This window comes from Pteropus vampyrus, unplaced genomic scaffold, assembly GCF_000151845.1.
Source record: "Pteropus vampyrus isolate Shadow unplaced genomic scaffold, Pvam_2.0 Scaffold95, whole genome shotgun sequence".
NCBI lineage: Eukaryota > Metazoa > Chordata > Mammalia > Chiroptera > Pteropodidae > Pteropus > Pteropus vampyrus.
Genome location: NW_011888876.1, coordinates 2,968,215 through 2,983,205, shown reverse-complemented (window position 1 = coordinate 2,983,205; position 14,991 = coordinate 2,968,215). Strand labels below are relative to the sequence as shown.

Below are 14,991 nucleotides of genomic sequence, written 5' to 3'. Positions count from 1 at the left end.
TCTGTGAGTCGGGTGCCGTTATCGCCTCCATTTTAAGATGAGGACACCGAGATCAAGGAGGTTGAAACCCTTTCCCAGGGTCACACAGCTAAGTGTCAGAGCTAGGATTTGAGCCCAAGCCAGCTTTGGCTTGCAGACTGTTCCCGTGGTCACAGGGTTGTCACTGGTTGTGAATCATTTTATTGAAAGCTGAGCACGTGCCTCAAGGGGCTGGTGCTTGGGGTGCAGCCACCCAGGTATCCCCGCCGTCGTCCCATGCAGCTTCTTCAGGCTTCTGTCCAGCAGCTGGGACCCAAGGGCGTCCCAGAGCCTGGGCATGGAGTGGGTGGGGAGCTCATTGTCTTCCACGGGCTCCCCTGGTCGGAAGCCCCCGAAGCAGCCTGCATTCCCACTCTTAGGGAGCCTTGCAGCCGTTGGCTGGGGTCCAGGCCACTTGAGCCTTAGATGATGACCAAGGAAAACATGTGCAGGCCATACACGACAGGGTCCCAGCATCACGGGTCCCCTCAGATGGCTTCAAAGCCACGGTTAAGCCAGGGTGCAAGCGGTTCAATTTATTCTGGTGATGAGGGGAGTGGTGTGGAAGAGACCTACAGAGTAAGGTTGTTCGAATATCTTTAAAACGCTTGTGCCGCAGAGCTGTGACTGCTTTTGTCACAGTATCAAACTTGGTTTTGGTGTCAGAGTAATTTTGAAGGCGAAATTTCATTAGAATGCAGTTTGGTATTGTTAGAGATGAATGATGAGTTTAGGCTGAGCAATACACTTTTTGATATTAATTTTTAATGCGGCTTCTTGGGGAGTCAGAGCTTCTATTTAATGAAGAATTGACTATTCGTCAATACGGCTCCCACCTCCGAGCTGGCCTTGGCTTTTCACCCTCACCCATCAGATCTCGACAAGGTATTTGCTGCTTGTAAATGTGTTGTCTTTGTGATTTTTGTGACTTCGTGAGTGTCTTCTCTCTCCCGGTGGTTCTGGTGGTGGTTACACGTGCCTCTCGTTGTCGCTGTCCCGGAAAGCAGGGTTATAAATGTGAAGTGATTTCCTCCCACGTCTGGCTCTCGAGTGTGTGAGAGCTCTTTGTGCGGCTGGCTTAAGCTCAGGGGTTTGGAGAAGGGCCTTTTTCAGGATTATGAAAATAGTTCTGTGTGTGTCAGAGCAGATTTATCAGTTCACTTTAGGGTCGGTTTTGTGAACCAGACCATTTAGAGGAGGATGTTTTACCTTTTATCAGAGTGGAAGCTGACAGTCTATTTGCAGGTGGCTCGATGGAATATTTCACCTGGGTCTCTTGGTGTAAATCTAGCCGCCAAACAAAGTGAAATGGGTGTTAAACAAGCGATATTTCCCGGGATTTTTACCGCCCGCCCCCCCCCGTGCTGTTTTAGTTCAAGGCACCGTTTCAATTATTAATTTGGGTATTTAAACAAAATCGTTCGCTTGCAGTAACTTTTAAAAGGCCCTTTGAATTTGTTTGGGGCAGGGCTTGTACCCACGGGGAGGGCAGCACCGAACTTGAATATTCTTGAGCAGCAGATGTTCTGTTTCCAGTTGAACAATAATATTAATAACTATTATTAGAATAAATACAATGATCATCATCATCATTATCATTTCAGCTACAGTTTTCTGAGCGTCTTGCGCCAGGCATCACGTAAACATTGCGTGTAGGTTATTTTCATCTTTATGACCATGCGGCAAGGCGAATCACAGTTTCCTCATTTTAACAAATGAGGAAACTGAAGCCCGAGAGACGGGACTTAGGTTGCCCAGGGAAGAGCATCAGGATTTGGGGGAGCCAGGACTGGAGCCCAGGTCCCGCCACCGTGTCCTCCTCCACCTTTAAGGAGCCTCCGGGCTTCCTAAATTCGGGGGACTCTCTACCCGAGCCTGTCCTGCAGCCACTGGGTACCACCCAGACCAAACACAGCTAGTCCAGACCTGGACTCCACACTCACGTTCCACGTCCTTATCAGCCACCGCTTCACTTTGTAAGCACGTGGTTTCCGTAGCTTCTGAGGTTGGGCAAGGCGGAGGAGAGTGTCGCCTGGGTTCTTTGTTAGGGACTGTCCCTCTCAGCCGGGCCCCTTCCCTGCCTGCCCTGCACCCTCACGCAGCCTTTTATGAATCTGAGTCTGGCAGCCTCGCTCCTCTTGAATTTTGGAAAAGCGAATATTTTAGTAGGCTGGAAGAAGATGAAAAGCTAGCTGTGCCCATATGTTCCTTGTTTTTTAAAAGTAGGGTCAGTGAGGTTTAGAGACTCTTTAAATATTTCAGTTTATAAGATCAGACTAGATCATCTGGAATGGAAGCGCGGTGCCCGCGGCCCCAGACCTGGCTTTTTTCTTCATTTCTTTTATATGGGAGGTAGGTGTTTTGGCATGGTAGGGTTCAAGCGTAATAAAACTTAAATGTAGTGAATAAATGCCATGATTTGGAGTGTTGCTGCAGCTATGAAAGTTAGTTTCCTTTTTTCTTTTTTTTTTTTTTTTTTTAAGTAATCAGTGACTTGAAAAATAGCAGATTGGTACAGGATGGTAATTTAAGAAACTAAAAACTCCCAGGCCTTAAAGGAGTACAACCCTTGTCGTTTTTCTGAGGAAACGTTTTCTTCACTCAGTTAAATCTTCCTGGGTTGAGATGAGACATCCGTCCCGAAATATGTATTTGAATAGTTTGAATTCTGCACAAGTGCACATTTTTAGTGGAGACGGTGCCGTCTTTGGCCCTCATTTTCTTTTGAATTGAGAGTGGGAGGCGATGTGGTGGCTGCGTTTCTAGATCCCAAGATATTTATGGAAGCCCGGAATCTCCGCGGCTGTCAGGCCCAACCCCGAGACGCCACCGGGGGACCCTGGAAGTGACGGGGAGAGATCTGACCACCCGTTCCTGTGCAGCTAGCATGTTACGCTCTCTATGGTGAGGGGAGACAAGAGGCATTTTTACTGCCCTCGGTCACCAACATGAGCCGGCTGCCGGGGCTGCCCGGGGGAGGAACAGCTGCGGTCGCCACCTTGACCTTAACTGTTTTCCGGGGCCCCGCCCTTCTGCAGAGAGCGGGGATTCCGCGCCCGCTGGCATGTTCTGTCATGTTCTATTCACTCTTCATACCTCTTCGGTTCTAAATTTCAGAAGTAATTTGTCACTTTAGAGGAGGGAGTCATTAATAACCATTATTTAGAACTGTCGAGTCTTCCAGTGCCTGTGTGAGAGTCTGAGTTAAGCATCCAAAAAATTGGCCTTGTTGGTGGCAGACGGGGCCCCCACACTGACAGATCCGGGCCACCCCACCCCCGCTGGCCGGCCGCGCAGTCGAGTTGTTCCAAGTCTGTCTTTAATCACCAAGAGGGCAGCAACAGAGGGGTTAAAGCGTGTCCTCTGGAATCCATCAGTGTTACTACCACAGGCCGTGTTGTAAATTGTTGATTTTTTTTTTTTTTAACTGCTTGGAAAAAATTTCTCCTTAACTATTTCATTTTAATGTACTTAAAAAAAAGAGAGAGAGAGAATTTTTCTCACCAAAACATTTGAAACAGAATAGTTCAGAAACCCCGACTTCAGATCCCACTGGGTGTGAGTTCTGAGAGCTTGTCCCACATGAAGCTGAAATCCCATCATCACCCTCGGTTGGTGGGGGGGTGGGGGGGCTCTGAGGAAGAACCCCCAAACCTTGCAGTGGTGGTGAAGGAAAAGAATTGGCATTCAGTGTATATGTTAATGCACGTTGTTATTCTTTAACATTAAAATTCCACTAAAGTACTAATAATTACTGTTAATATCTTTCAGTGGAAACTTACGGCAAAGGAGCAATAGTAGAAACAGTATTTAAGGGAGAGCTGCCGGCATGATAAGAATGCAAATAAGTGTTATTAGCCTAATGATTTTGCCGTCGCCATGGCGGTGCGGCGGCAGTGTTGTGAATATGTCATCCGGCACCCGTGAATTTGGAAAGTGTGTCAAAACACAACTTCAATTAGTTTGCTCTAATTATGGCTCTGGAGAGTTTGTAACTACATCACTCCTCATTAAAAGAGATTTTCTTATATGGATTAATGTAATATACAAAGGAAAGTTTCAAAGTTCCCGACGCCATTTGCTCCCACAACACGCACACTCGGAGCAGGGCTGACGGATCCCGGGCCTCCCGCGGCCAGCCCGGCCCAGGCAGGGGGCCGCGTGCCGAGGCTGCGTGGGCCCCTCTTGCCTTCTGTCCGTCGATCGGCTTCTTGCCAAAAGTGGCCACTGCAAAAGGAGCTTTTATGATTTCCACGAGACGCTAATTGAACCCGTCTCAAGGGTTTAAGAGAAAATGGCTAATCTGAAACTCGGGATGTGTGGCATTCTCAGCATCTCGGTGGGGTCCCGGAGCAGAAAGACCTTCAGACCTACCATGGCCAAGTGCAGTGTGTGAAGTCAGCCTCCGGTCTTGTGCTGGGGGCCTCGGGGGAGACCGCGTGGGAAAATGTGTTATTTTTGGTCGCGTGGAATCACATGGCGTCTGTGAAATGTCAATAAAAGTCTTTAAAGTCATATCGCGAAAAAGAGGACTTTAAGGAAATGTTATCTCTGGTCGAAACTGATATGTTCAATAAAGGCTATTATTGAGCTTTTACCGTTTGGAAAGAAGAAAAAGAGATTCACATTTTCTTGTCCCGTCACTGACTTTCGGACACCGGTGGCGTTCGTAGTGTCCGCCTCTGCCAGGGCCCAGACAGTTGCGCCTCGTCTCGAGCTGACCACATGAGGCCGTATTCCTGAGCTGTGCGGCCTCTCACCTCACCTGCTTTCCCTGGGCTGCTGGCCACAGCATCGTGTGACACCAGCGTGCGGAGCTCAGTGCTGCATCTCGAATCTAAGAGTGAAGTTTTAGAATGCTGGCTGAGGGGCCTGGGTCGCTCCCCAATTTTTTGCACAATGCAGAATATCCAAAATATCGCTTTGGATGTATTTTTGTTGACCTTTAACTGTTCTCTTTTTCGTTAGTTTTGGCGAGTACGCGTCACGTGTGCGTGGTGGGTAACTTGGCCACCTTTCTACCCCGTTTCCAGGCAGTGTGACCTTGAGCGAGTTGTATCACTCCTTTGAGCCTCAGTTTCCTCTTGTTGAAATGGGAATGAGAATACTTTCTTTGTGGGGTTTTTATGAGAACGAGGTGGGGGAGTGTATAAAAGTTCCGTACGGGCACACAGTGGGCACTCTGCGTCTGTCCGAGTTCACGTCAGGATGCAGTCAGGGCACAGGCACTTCATCCCCTCAGACCTTTCTGTTGCCACCATTCAGCTCTTTTCTGCCCCAGCGGTAGCTTCAGTCACCAAAAGCCCCCTCCAAGTCCTCACAGATCCGCCTGTGGGCGCAGGCCTTCTCCTCGGCTGAGTGGGGCCAAGAAGCACCGAGCTCACACGCGAGCAGCCGGTAAGGGGTTAAGATAGTAATTGTATAAGTCTTCCAGGCTTTCTCCCAGTTCTGCGATAATTTGATGAAGAACTTCACCCTAATTAAATATTCAAATTAGGAATAAGTGTCAATATGGCTTCCCATTGCCTGGAATGATGATTAATTGTATTCAAAACTCTAGTGGCTCACTGTAATCTAAACCGGGCCGTTGTTCTTGATTATTTCTGCACCACACTTGCCATGTTTTCGTTTTAAGATTTAAACTAGTAATTGATTTGCCATATGCTGTCGAGCCGCACGTACTTTAAAGCTCTGCGTTGTGCAACTTGCAGAGTTTGGAGTCGTGAGTTCCTTAGTCTTCTGGTGGCAGCTTTTTTTTTTTTTTTTTTTCCCCCTCGTCCAGTGCAGAGTGGTGTGTTCGGGGTGTGTGTCTGAGTCTCTGTTGTCCATGAGGAAAACTCATCATACAGCCAAGTTGGTAGCTTGGAGTTATATCGATCACGGCAAACGGGTTGCTTGAATGGAAATTGGACAAGTCTGTATTTGTACTTACTTTGTGCTTGCATTGTCTCGGCAAAGCAACATGGCATAGTGGAGAAAGCGTCACCTCGTGTCCTGGCTCAGCCACTTTCTTGAGCTGTGTGACCTCGGGCACGTTCCTTTACCTCTCTGAACCTCCTTTCTCCCACCTGTAGAATAAAACTTACCTTGCTGGGCTGTGAAGATTAGAGGTGAATATGACACACGAAGAATAGCGCAAGTGCTCAGTACGTGGTGACCGTCATAGACGGTCACAGGAACAAAGCCCTCAGTGCCCCTTCCTCCAGAAAGCCGCTCGTGACCATCCGAGTCAGAGGTTATCGCCCACTTCCCGGACTCCAAAAGCCGTGGTTGCCTGCGTCTTACTTTGTGACATCTCTCAGGTCTGTCTTGACGCTTGAATTACATTTCGTTGCTCAGGCCTTTTGTCTGCCACTGTATTCTTCTTCGCAGGTGGGGCCATAGCTCCCAGGTCCCTGGACACTTTACAGGGCCCAGTGGACTGCCTGATGCATGCTAGCTGCTCAACAGATGTTAGTTGTTTTTTTTTTTGTTTTATACCATGGCTTTAAAATTGAAGTATATGTCTACGGCCATGCCACCCTGAACGCGCCCAATCCCGTCCGATCTCGGAAGCTAAGCAGAGTCAGGCCTGGTTAGTACTTGGATGGAAGACCAGGTGCTATAGGTATAAAAAATAAAAAAAATAAGGGATTGTAAGCTGACAAGGTCCTTGCATTCTAATCTGTGAGGTCAACCAAGGGTTTCCTCACCAACAATAATAATAATGATAATAAAAAAATAAAAATAAAAATAAAATCGAAGCATAAAACCTTATAGTCCTTTATTTGCACGTCTTCTATTATTTAGAGCTTCCGTATGACAATAAGGGGTTCGTGCATTTGTTTCAACGTACTTGTAGATAAATTCCTGGAGGGGAAAGATCTGAGTCTCATTTTTTTTTTTTAAGACTTTATTCTTTCAGAGCAATTTTAGGTTCACCACAAAATTGAGGGGAAGGTAGAGAGATTTCCCAGATACCCCCTGGGCATAGCCTCCCCCATGATCAACAACCCCACTAGAATTGTACCTTTTTTTTCCTTTTTAATGGATGACACGTCATAATCACCCAAAGTCCAGATCTCCCTTAGGGTTCGCTCTTGGCGTTATACGTTCTGTGGGTCTGGATAAATGTCCATCGTTACGATATCGTAAAGAGTATTTTCACTGCCCTGTAAGTGCCCTGAGCTCTGTCTGTCTTCTCCGGCCCCCTGTGGCAACCACGGATCTTGTTAACATCTCCACAGTCTTGCCTTCTCCATTCAGAGTTGAAATCATACCGTCTGTAGCCTTTTTGGGTTGGCTTCTTTCCCTTGACGATATGCATTTATCATTTGTTTTTTTTTAAACTGTCTCAGCAGGAGCTCAATTAAAAACTGGTGGACTGAACCAATCACAACATCTAATTACAGCAGCCTTGCGTGCCTGTCGACACCACGGTCTGTCTCCCCTCAAAGGGCATCGTTTCGTTGGAAACTCTTGGAATTAAGCTTCGGGTCCGGGCATAGAAAGTGTATGAGCTAATGACTATCATCGTAGGGGAAATTGGTCTGTTTTAGGCTTTACAGAACCTCACTTGACTTTGTTAGCGTCGATGACAAAAGAGATCAAAGAAAATCTCCTAAGACCATGAGAAGTGATAGCAAAGTTTGCACATGGCGATTTCTTTCTGTGGTTGTCTCCAAAATCAATGAGAAAAGAATAATCGCCACACCTAAAAGTATTTTAGGGCCCGGAGTTCTTAAAATCACTGAGTTTCTGTTTTAGTAGAACCGAGTTATAAGAAAAAAATCGCAAGATTTTCTTACACCCCCCCAAGATCTGGATCCTGACTCAGAACCTCAGTTTGGAAGCCCAGGGACCCGAAGCAGGAGACCTTGGCTGTGCAGGCCGTGAGGCCGGGGTGCCGGTGCCCGCCGGGCCCTTCCGGTGGAAAACGGTTCCTTTTAATTGCCTTCCAGGGCAATCCGATACCTAAGCATATGGTCCTTAAGAAATAATCTTCCCTAAACTGTCAGTGAGTGTGGGCAGTGGTCAGGGACCTCGTTCTGACACCGGTGACCAGCCTGGGAGAGCTGGTGCTGGAGAAGGTGCTTATTAAAATGCCAGCAGGTGCGGCAGAGGCCCCCTTTCCTGTGACTCCCTCACCCTGCTTGTGCCAGGTGTTTTATAAGAGCCTTTTTCTTCATTAAATGGCATTCATTAAGCACGTCCCTACACCTGGCACAGAAGCTGTGCGTCACAGATGACTTCTTCCCCACGGTGTTTTGCGGGAATAAAGTGGAATTTCATTTAGCCATTTGCTCTTCTTTCTCCTCCCGACCACCTTAACTCAGTTATTGTGGCTTTTGCACGTTCCTCCCCCCAGCCCCACTCCAGTACTTTCCTTTGCACGTTACCTCTGGTCCTTGTCCACCAGCAGACACGTTATCTAGAAAACAAGATGTCCCTTTGGCACCGCGGGCTGTGCCGGATGCTCTCCCGTACACTCTCTCTGCTCACGCTCCCAACGGCTTCGAGAAGACTTCTTCTCCTAGCTTTTGCCCTTTTCTTTTTTTCTTGATAAATAGAAAAATAAGTTCTCATTGAAAAAGGTAACACAGAATATGAAAAAGCAGGGGCGAAAATTCCACAGTCTCATCTCAGAGACTTCTGCCGGCCATACGTGAGCGCCGTTTCTGCTCGCGGCCCTGCCTTCGGCACACGGCCGCCACTGCTGAGCTGGCCCTGCCTCCCAGGGCCCTACCGTGCTGTGGTGTGTACGTCCACGTGTAACCACAGAAGTGTGGTGTTTGTGTCGTGTTCACGTACTGTGTGTCATTCTGCAACTTGGTTTGGTTTTTGGTTTTTTTGTTGTTGTTCTTTGAGATCGGCTCATGTTGTTATAAAAACGTCTGGCTCATTCTTTCTCCTCGTTCATTATACGAGCATTTCTCCGACACGTCGTTCTCATAAACGCTGCCCCAAGGACTCGGTTCCGGCCTCTGCTGCCTGCGATCCCCGCACGGTCCGTGTCCCAAGTTCCTAACCCAGGGTCACGTCGTAAGCACCGTCCCTCAATTTCATCCAGAAAACCTATAAATATCATTTTGCGTCTGATATTTCGAATCAGACATTTTATGATGTTATTTCCAGTTTTCGAGTAGAGCATCACGATTCAGGGCTGAATTCTGTAATTTTCCCCGTCAGGGTTCACATCCAAGCCGTGCCCCCTCGGGCCAGCTGCTGAACCTTTCTGAGACCATCTGTCAATGAGAGGCGGTCTTGGAGCCTCGTCGTAGGGTGCGGGTGGGGATTGCGTGAGGCCTGTGAAGGGCAAGCAAGCCTGTGAAAATGTCAGCTAATGTTACCGTTTTTATCTTAAATAAGTCATTTCCTGCATTTCAGGTTATTTCCTCAGTCTTGATTCCCAGAGGGCAAGAATCGGTGTCAGTCGTATGTCCCACCACATTCCCATCTTGAAGTCTTAAATTCGAATCATCTGGAGCATGTCGTAATTGTAGTTCTTTCAGACAAAGGGACATGAATGATCTTTTTCGGTCGTCATCTTCACATGTAAAAGACAATTTGAAGCAGTAAAACTTTTCTGACTCATGACTTTCTTTCCTGTCCAAACTCTGTGGCTCCATTGTCTCCAGGCATTTAGTAGGACAGAGGAAAAGTCCCAAGTCGCCATCAGTATTTGCCGGGATTCATCTAGCTGTGGATCTCTCTTCACTGCCTTTTCTGGAGCACTCTGAACTCTGCTGGAGTCTTTACGTAGGTTTTTATTTGCTTTAGATTAGGAAAGTATTTTCAGCTTTACTAAGGTATACTCAGTGGACGATAAACTGCACATATTTAAAGTCTAATTTGACGAGCTTCGACATATATAAATACACCTCTCCGATACCGTCTCCACAGTCAAGATCATGACTATATCCAGCACCCCAAAAGTTTGTGCTCCACTGCAATACAGCCCCCCACTTCTTCAGGCAACCAGTGATCTGCTTTCTGTCCCTATAGATTAGCTTGCAATTTCTGGACTTTTGTATAAATGGAATCACACCACATGAACTCTTTTAGATCCTGCTTGTTTTACGTAGCTTAGTTTTCTTGAGATTTGTGCATCTTGTGTGTATGAATAGCTTGGTCCCTTTTTATTGCTGAGTAGTAGACCACATGGTTATCTGGTCACCCGATGTTGGACATTTGGCTTGTAAATTTTTAGTTTTTTATTATTACAAATAAAACTGTTCAGTGCATTCGCATACAAATCTTTGTGTAGAGACATGCTTTCATTTCTCTTGGGTAAAAATTGAGCGGTGTGATGGCCCGCTTGTGCAATTAGGGTATGTTTAACTTTTTAAGGAACTGAAAGCTATTTTCTGAAGTGGTACCATTTTACATGCCCGCAAACGATGCGTAGGTTCTAGTTGCTCCTCATCCTTGTCAGCAATTGATATCGTCGATCTGTTTAATTTTTGCCATTCTAGAAGATATTTAGTAATATCTCATAGTGGTTTTAGTCTTCATTTCTCTGATGACCTGTGATGTTGGGCATGTCTTTGTGTGCTGATTTACCATTTGTTTATTTTTTTTTTTTTAGTGAAGTGTCTGTTTAAAGCTTTTGGCCATTTTTTAATTGGGTCTTTTGTCTTCTATTAAGTTGTTAGAGCTCTGTAAATATCGTAGCTATAAGTTGAATATGTGCTTTGCATGTATTTTCTTCAGGTCCATGGCTTGCCTTTTCATTTTTTAACAGCATCTTTTGCCAAACAAGCGGTTTATATGTTGAAGTCCAATTCATTGATTTTTTTCTTGTATACTTTGTGCTTTTTTGTTCCTATTTAAGAAATCTTTGCCAAACCTAAGGCCACAAAGATTTTCTCCTGTGTTTTCTTCTAGAAGAGGCCTTGCTGTCCCTCTTAAATCAAAATGCATTTAAATGAAGAGTATTAAACCCTAGGCCTTCTGGACTTAATAATTTACCCCTCCCTTTCCTCTTTTCAAGAGATTTGTGAATCTCTTGGGCCATTTTTTATAAGTGTGTGTATATACGGTGTGGGAGAAGTATCAAGTTTCATTTTTTTTTTTGCATATCCAGTTGTTCCAACATCATTCATTGAAAAGATTACCCTTTCCTCATTGAATTGTCTTGGCACCTTTATTGAAAATCAATTGATTGTATGTGTGTAGGTCTATTTTTGGACTCTCCATGCTGTCCCATTGATCTGTGTGTCTGTGTTTACGCCACTTCTTTAGTTGTTACCTCTCTTCATTGTTCTGATTTCCCTCTAACACCTCGAATGCTTGGATTGGTCTGTGTTCTCCATATTTATCATGTTTTCCCGCATCATCGTCCTCTCTGATCTTTCTGCATTCTGGAAAATCTTGGAGGAGCTCATCCACAATATTACTAATTCAGTTTTTTGGAATTTTATTTCTGTATTCTAATGGAGACACCCTTTTTCTACATCCTACAGTAAATAATTTTTTTTTTTCCGGAGGTAGTGTTCTTTTTACTTTGTTGTGTGACATTTTCTTCATGAGGCTATATATTTTTAGACTGGGTATTGGCCAAAAGGCAGGATGTGTGAATTATCCTCATCTCACCTGGGTGCTCATTATTTATTTACCCGCGTAGATAATCTGAATTTGTGTTACCTTTCTCTGTTCTCGTTAGTTTTTGTAGAACCTAGGTGACACGAGACTGTCTAGAGCCGTCACTGGCCCCACAGTTCACACAGTCTTGGTTTCTTTCTAGGACATGTATCATTTCATCCTCCTAATTTGAGCTTTTTCAAGCTTTTAAATATTTTCAATCATCGATTCTTTATACCAGTGAAAGTGAATAAACACGTGCGATCCCTCCTCATTTGGGGAATGTGCCGTTTAAACATCTAGCAGAGTCCACCATTCTTGCTTGCTTCAGCTCACAAACACAAGTTGTATTCGCTAAGGGTTTTATCGCTGCCGCCAAGAAAGGCATCCGCAGGCTCGCTGGGGAACTCAGAGGCGGCTCGTGCACAAGGAGCATCACGATCCAGAGGCAGCGCGACATCCGCCCTGGAGGAGACATCTGACTCCTGTTCACTGGCTGCCGGTGTGGACAGCGGTCACTCTCCCGCCATGCCGTGCCTTTTCAGTCAAGATGTATTTAAACAAAAAGTACCAAACCCTGGGCTTCTGGACTTAACAATTTTATCTCTTCCCTTTCTTTTTTTCTGGAATGGCCCCATGAATCTCTTGGGTCACTTTATATTTTTATTCCTGCTCTGGACTTTTTTCCTTTACGTGTATGGACACACATTTCATAGCCTGCCGTTCCCCTTTGCATGGGTTCAGGCAAATGAACAGTAGGTAAAAACAAAACCCTCAAGTGTCTTAGATTACTTTATTCTTGAATGAAATTCTTAAACATAATTATTAGCCTGGCCTTAACAAATGAATCTCATCCTTCATCTTTCTTCCACTTGTGAAAATTTACTAGCGTGTTTTCATCAGCATCTTTTTCTTTGATTAAGATTATAGATAAGACCAACCTTTTTCCTTTCGTCGCTCCCCTCAGCCCAGTCCCGTGAGCCTCGTGACTCCGTCTTCTGCAGAGCTACATCTGACACAGTGTCTTAGGACATTGGCTCTGAAACTTTTTGGTCCCGGACTCTTATATTCTTAAGACCAAGGATCACAAAGAGCTTTTGTTTATTTGGGTTATGTTTATCTGTATTTACCTTATTTGAAGTTAAAAATGAAAAACTGTAAAACACAAGAATAGATAAGCTACAATAGCATCACGTCGTATGTAGCTTCTGGGAATTTCTTCTGTCTGCTCGTGAGGACGAAAGCGATAAAGGCAGGCGATGTCTTAGTGTTACTGTGAAAACGGTTGCGGCCTATGGGCCCCCCGAAAGGGTCTCAGGATCCCTCAGAGGTCCCCGGGGTGCACACTGCAACCTGCTGCCCCGGAAGGTGGTTTAATGCGACGGTCAGCCTCGAGAGCCAGAACAGGAGCTGTCATTCCATGTCACAGAGTTCCTTTGGGTCGCATGTGTGTGCGTGTGTGCGCATGTGTGCGCGTGTGCACGTGTGTGCGCGTGTGCATGTGCACGTGCACCTTTGCAGAGGGTAGGAAATAAAAGTGACATTTGTCTCTAACCGTGAGTCTGCCTCTGCCTTACCGGCCACCACTCCCTCGACGCTGCCCTCCGACAGTTTGAGGGGACAGCAGGCATCACTGTGGCCCGGGCAGCGCTGTCTTCATTATACGTGGCCACTGGGTCGGGAAGATGGATGGTAACGTTTTAAAAATTCACACGGACCTGGATTCAGCACTAGAAAATACAGATTTAAATTAACAAGGAAAAAGCAGAATCCCATCAAAGGAAATAAATCGTGCTGGCAACTATTGTCACATAATAAAATGTATTCTACCACTGAAGGGCTTTTATATGGCGCTGTCTGCAGCTTAGCGGCCGTGTTAATTGAATAAGGTGCCTACGACCGACATGGGGGGGAAAAGCGAAATGTCCCTCAGCATCTGTTTAGCCAGAGCCACTGTCAGCGTGCGTGATGCTGACCTGTTCGTTACAGAACAGCCAGCCCCCCTGCAGAGAGAAGCAGTCGCTCAGCGGGGTGTCTCCTGTCTCCTTTGAGCAGCTCCAAGGGCGGGGGACCGAGAGGAAAGCTTGGTCAAGTTCCCCAGGCATTCAGGGGCTGTTCTGGTTGGAACTCTCCAGTTAGCAAACAGATTTTGGAATAATAGCTCATCATTCTGGTCAGGTGGCGGAAGTAGTTGGCCCCCGATGGTCAGCCCCGTAACCAGCGGTCCACGACCTGCGGGGGTGGCTCCAGAAGGCCTTCGTCTCCCCGTGCCACACCTAGCAGAGCTGGTTTTCTGGAGGCTTCCTTCATCTTTCCTCCTGCAGTGATGGCCAGTGCCGTGGCGGGGTGTCCCTCGAATCCCAGAAGACGATCAGGTTATGGGAAAGGAGCTCGAGTATTGGGTTCACCGATCACAATGCCAAGTGTAAAAATGAGGGTCGTATATCTTTTCTCCTTAGATGCTCTGGTAACAGGCGTGGACTCTGGCCATTATGGTCTTCTAAAATATTTTAAATGACTAAAATATTTTATCAGTTGTACCATAATTTTTTGACCAGTCTCTTCTTATTTGGTATTTCATCTTATTCCAGTTTTTGGCTTTATAAGCAATGCCATGATTTATATATTTACCGTTTATGTAAAAATATCCATGAATCCAAAACCGTCGCGTTTCCCAAGTCGTTTACCGGCCCAGTCCCAGATGAGAAGGAGACAAGTGGGAAGCCTTCCTGTAAGTGTAAGCTGCCCCAAATGATCTTTAATTACAAGTCAGAATCAGATTCATTTATTCATTTAGCAAGTGTTAAGTAATCTTACAGGGTTCTTCCTAATACTTTTTGAGTGCCCACTGTGTGGAGGGCACTGGTCCAGGCACTGGGCATGTGGTGGAAAGAGAAAGTGTAGCAGATCCTATCTGGTGCCGCGTAAGCAAATCAGACAGTCGCGTAGATTGGGAGGGGCTCTGCAGACAGGCGGGTGGTGTCAGAGTGGAGGCAGGTGCGTCCTCAGCTGGGCAGTCAGGGCAGGGGTCTGAGAGGTAGCCTGTCTGAGGAGGGGGGGCCAGCTCCTGGAGAGTCGGGGGAAGTGTTTCAGGCAAAGGGAACAGCAAGCACAAAGGCCCCGTGACAAGAATGGGAACGAAGGGACAGAGGGACAGAAAGCAGCCAGCGAGGTGGGAGGATGTGAGCTCATGAGCAGACGGGGCCGGGAGGGCGGGGCCGGGACTGGCGGGACCTCACGCCATGGGGCAGTGTGGATGTCATCCTAAGGCAGAGAGAGGGCACCAGTGGGGTTTGTGGTGGCTCTGCACTGAGGCCCTCATGAGCGGGACTCTGAACTTCCAGCGGGGGGCAGGCGTGGGGGGCTGAGGATAGGAGCTGTGTGTGGAGTCATCATAGGAACTAAACACCC

At 46.5% G+C, this 14,991-nt stretch overlaps 1 protein-coding gene and 1 pseudogene across 8 annotated transcripts in view; both read left to right on the top strand.

Moving 5' to 3' along the window:
• Positions 1 to 14,991, top strand: part of MVB12B (multivesicular body subunit 12B) — a 159,198-nt gene that overhangs the window by 64,894 nt on the left and 79,313 nt on the right. The gene's annotated exons all lie outside the window — the stretch shown is intronic.
• On the top strand, positions 6,523 to 6,628 carry LOC111742472 (annotated as a pseudogene).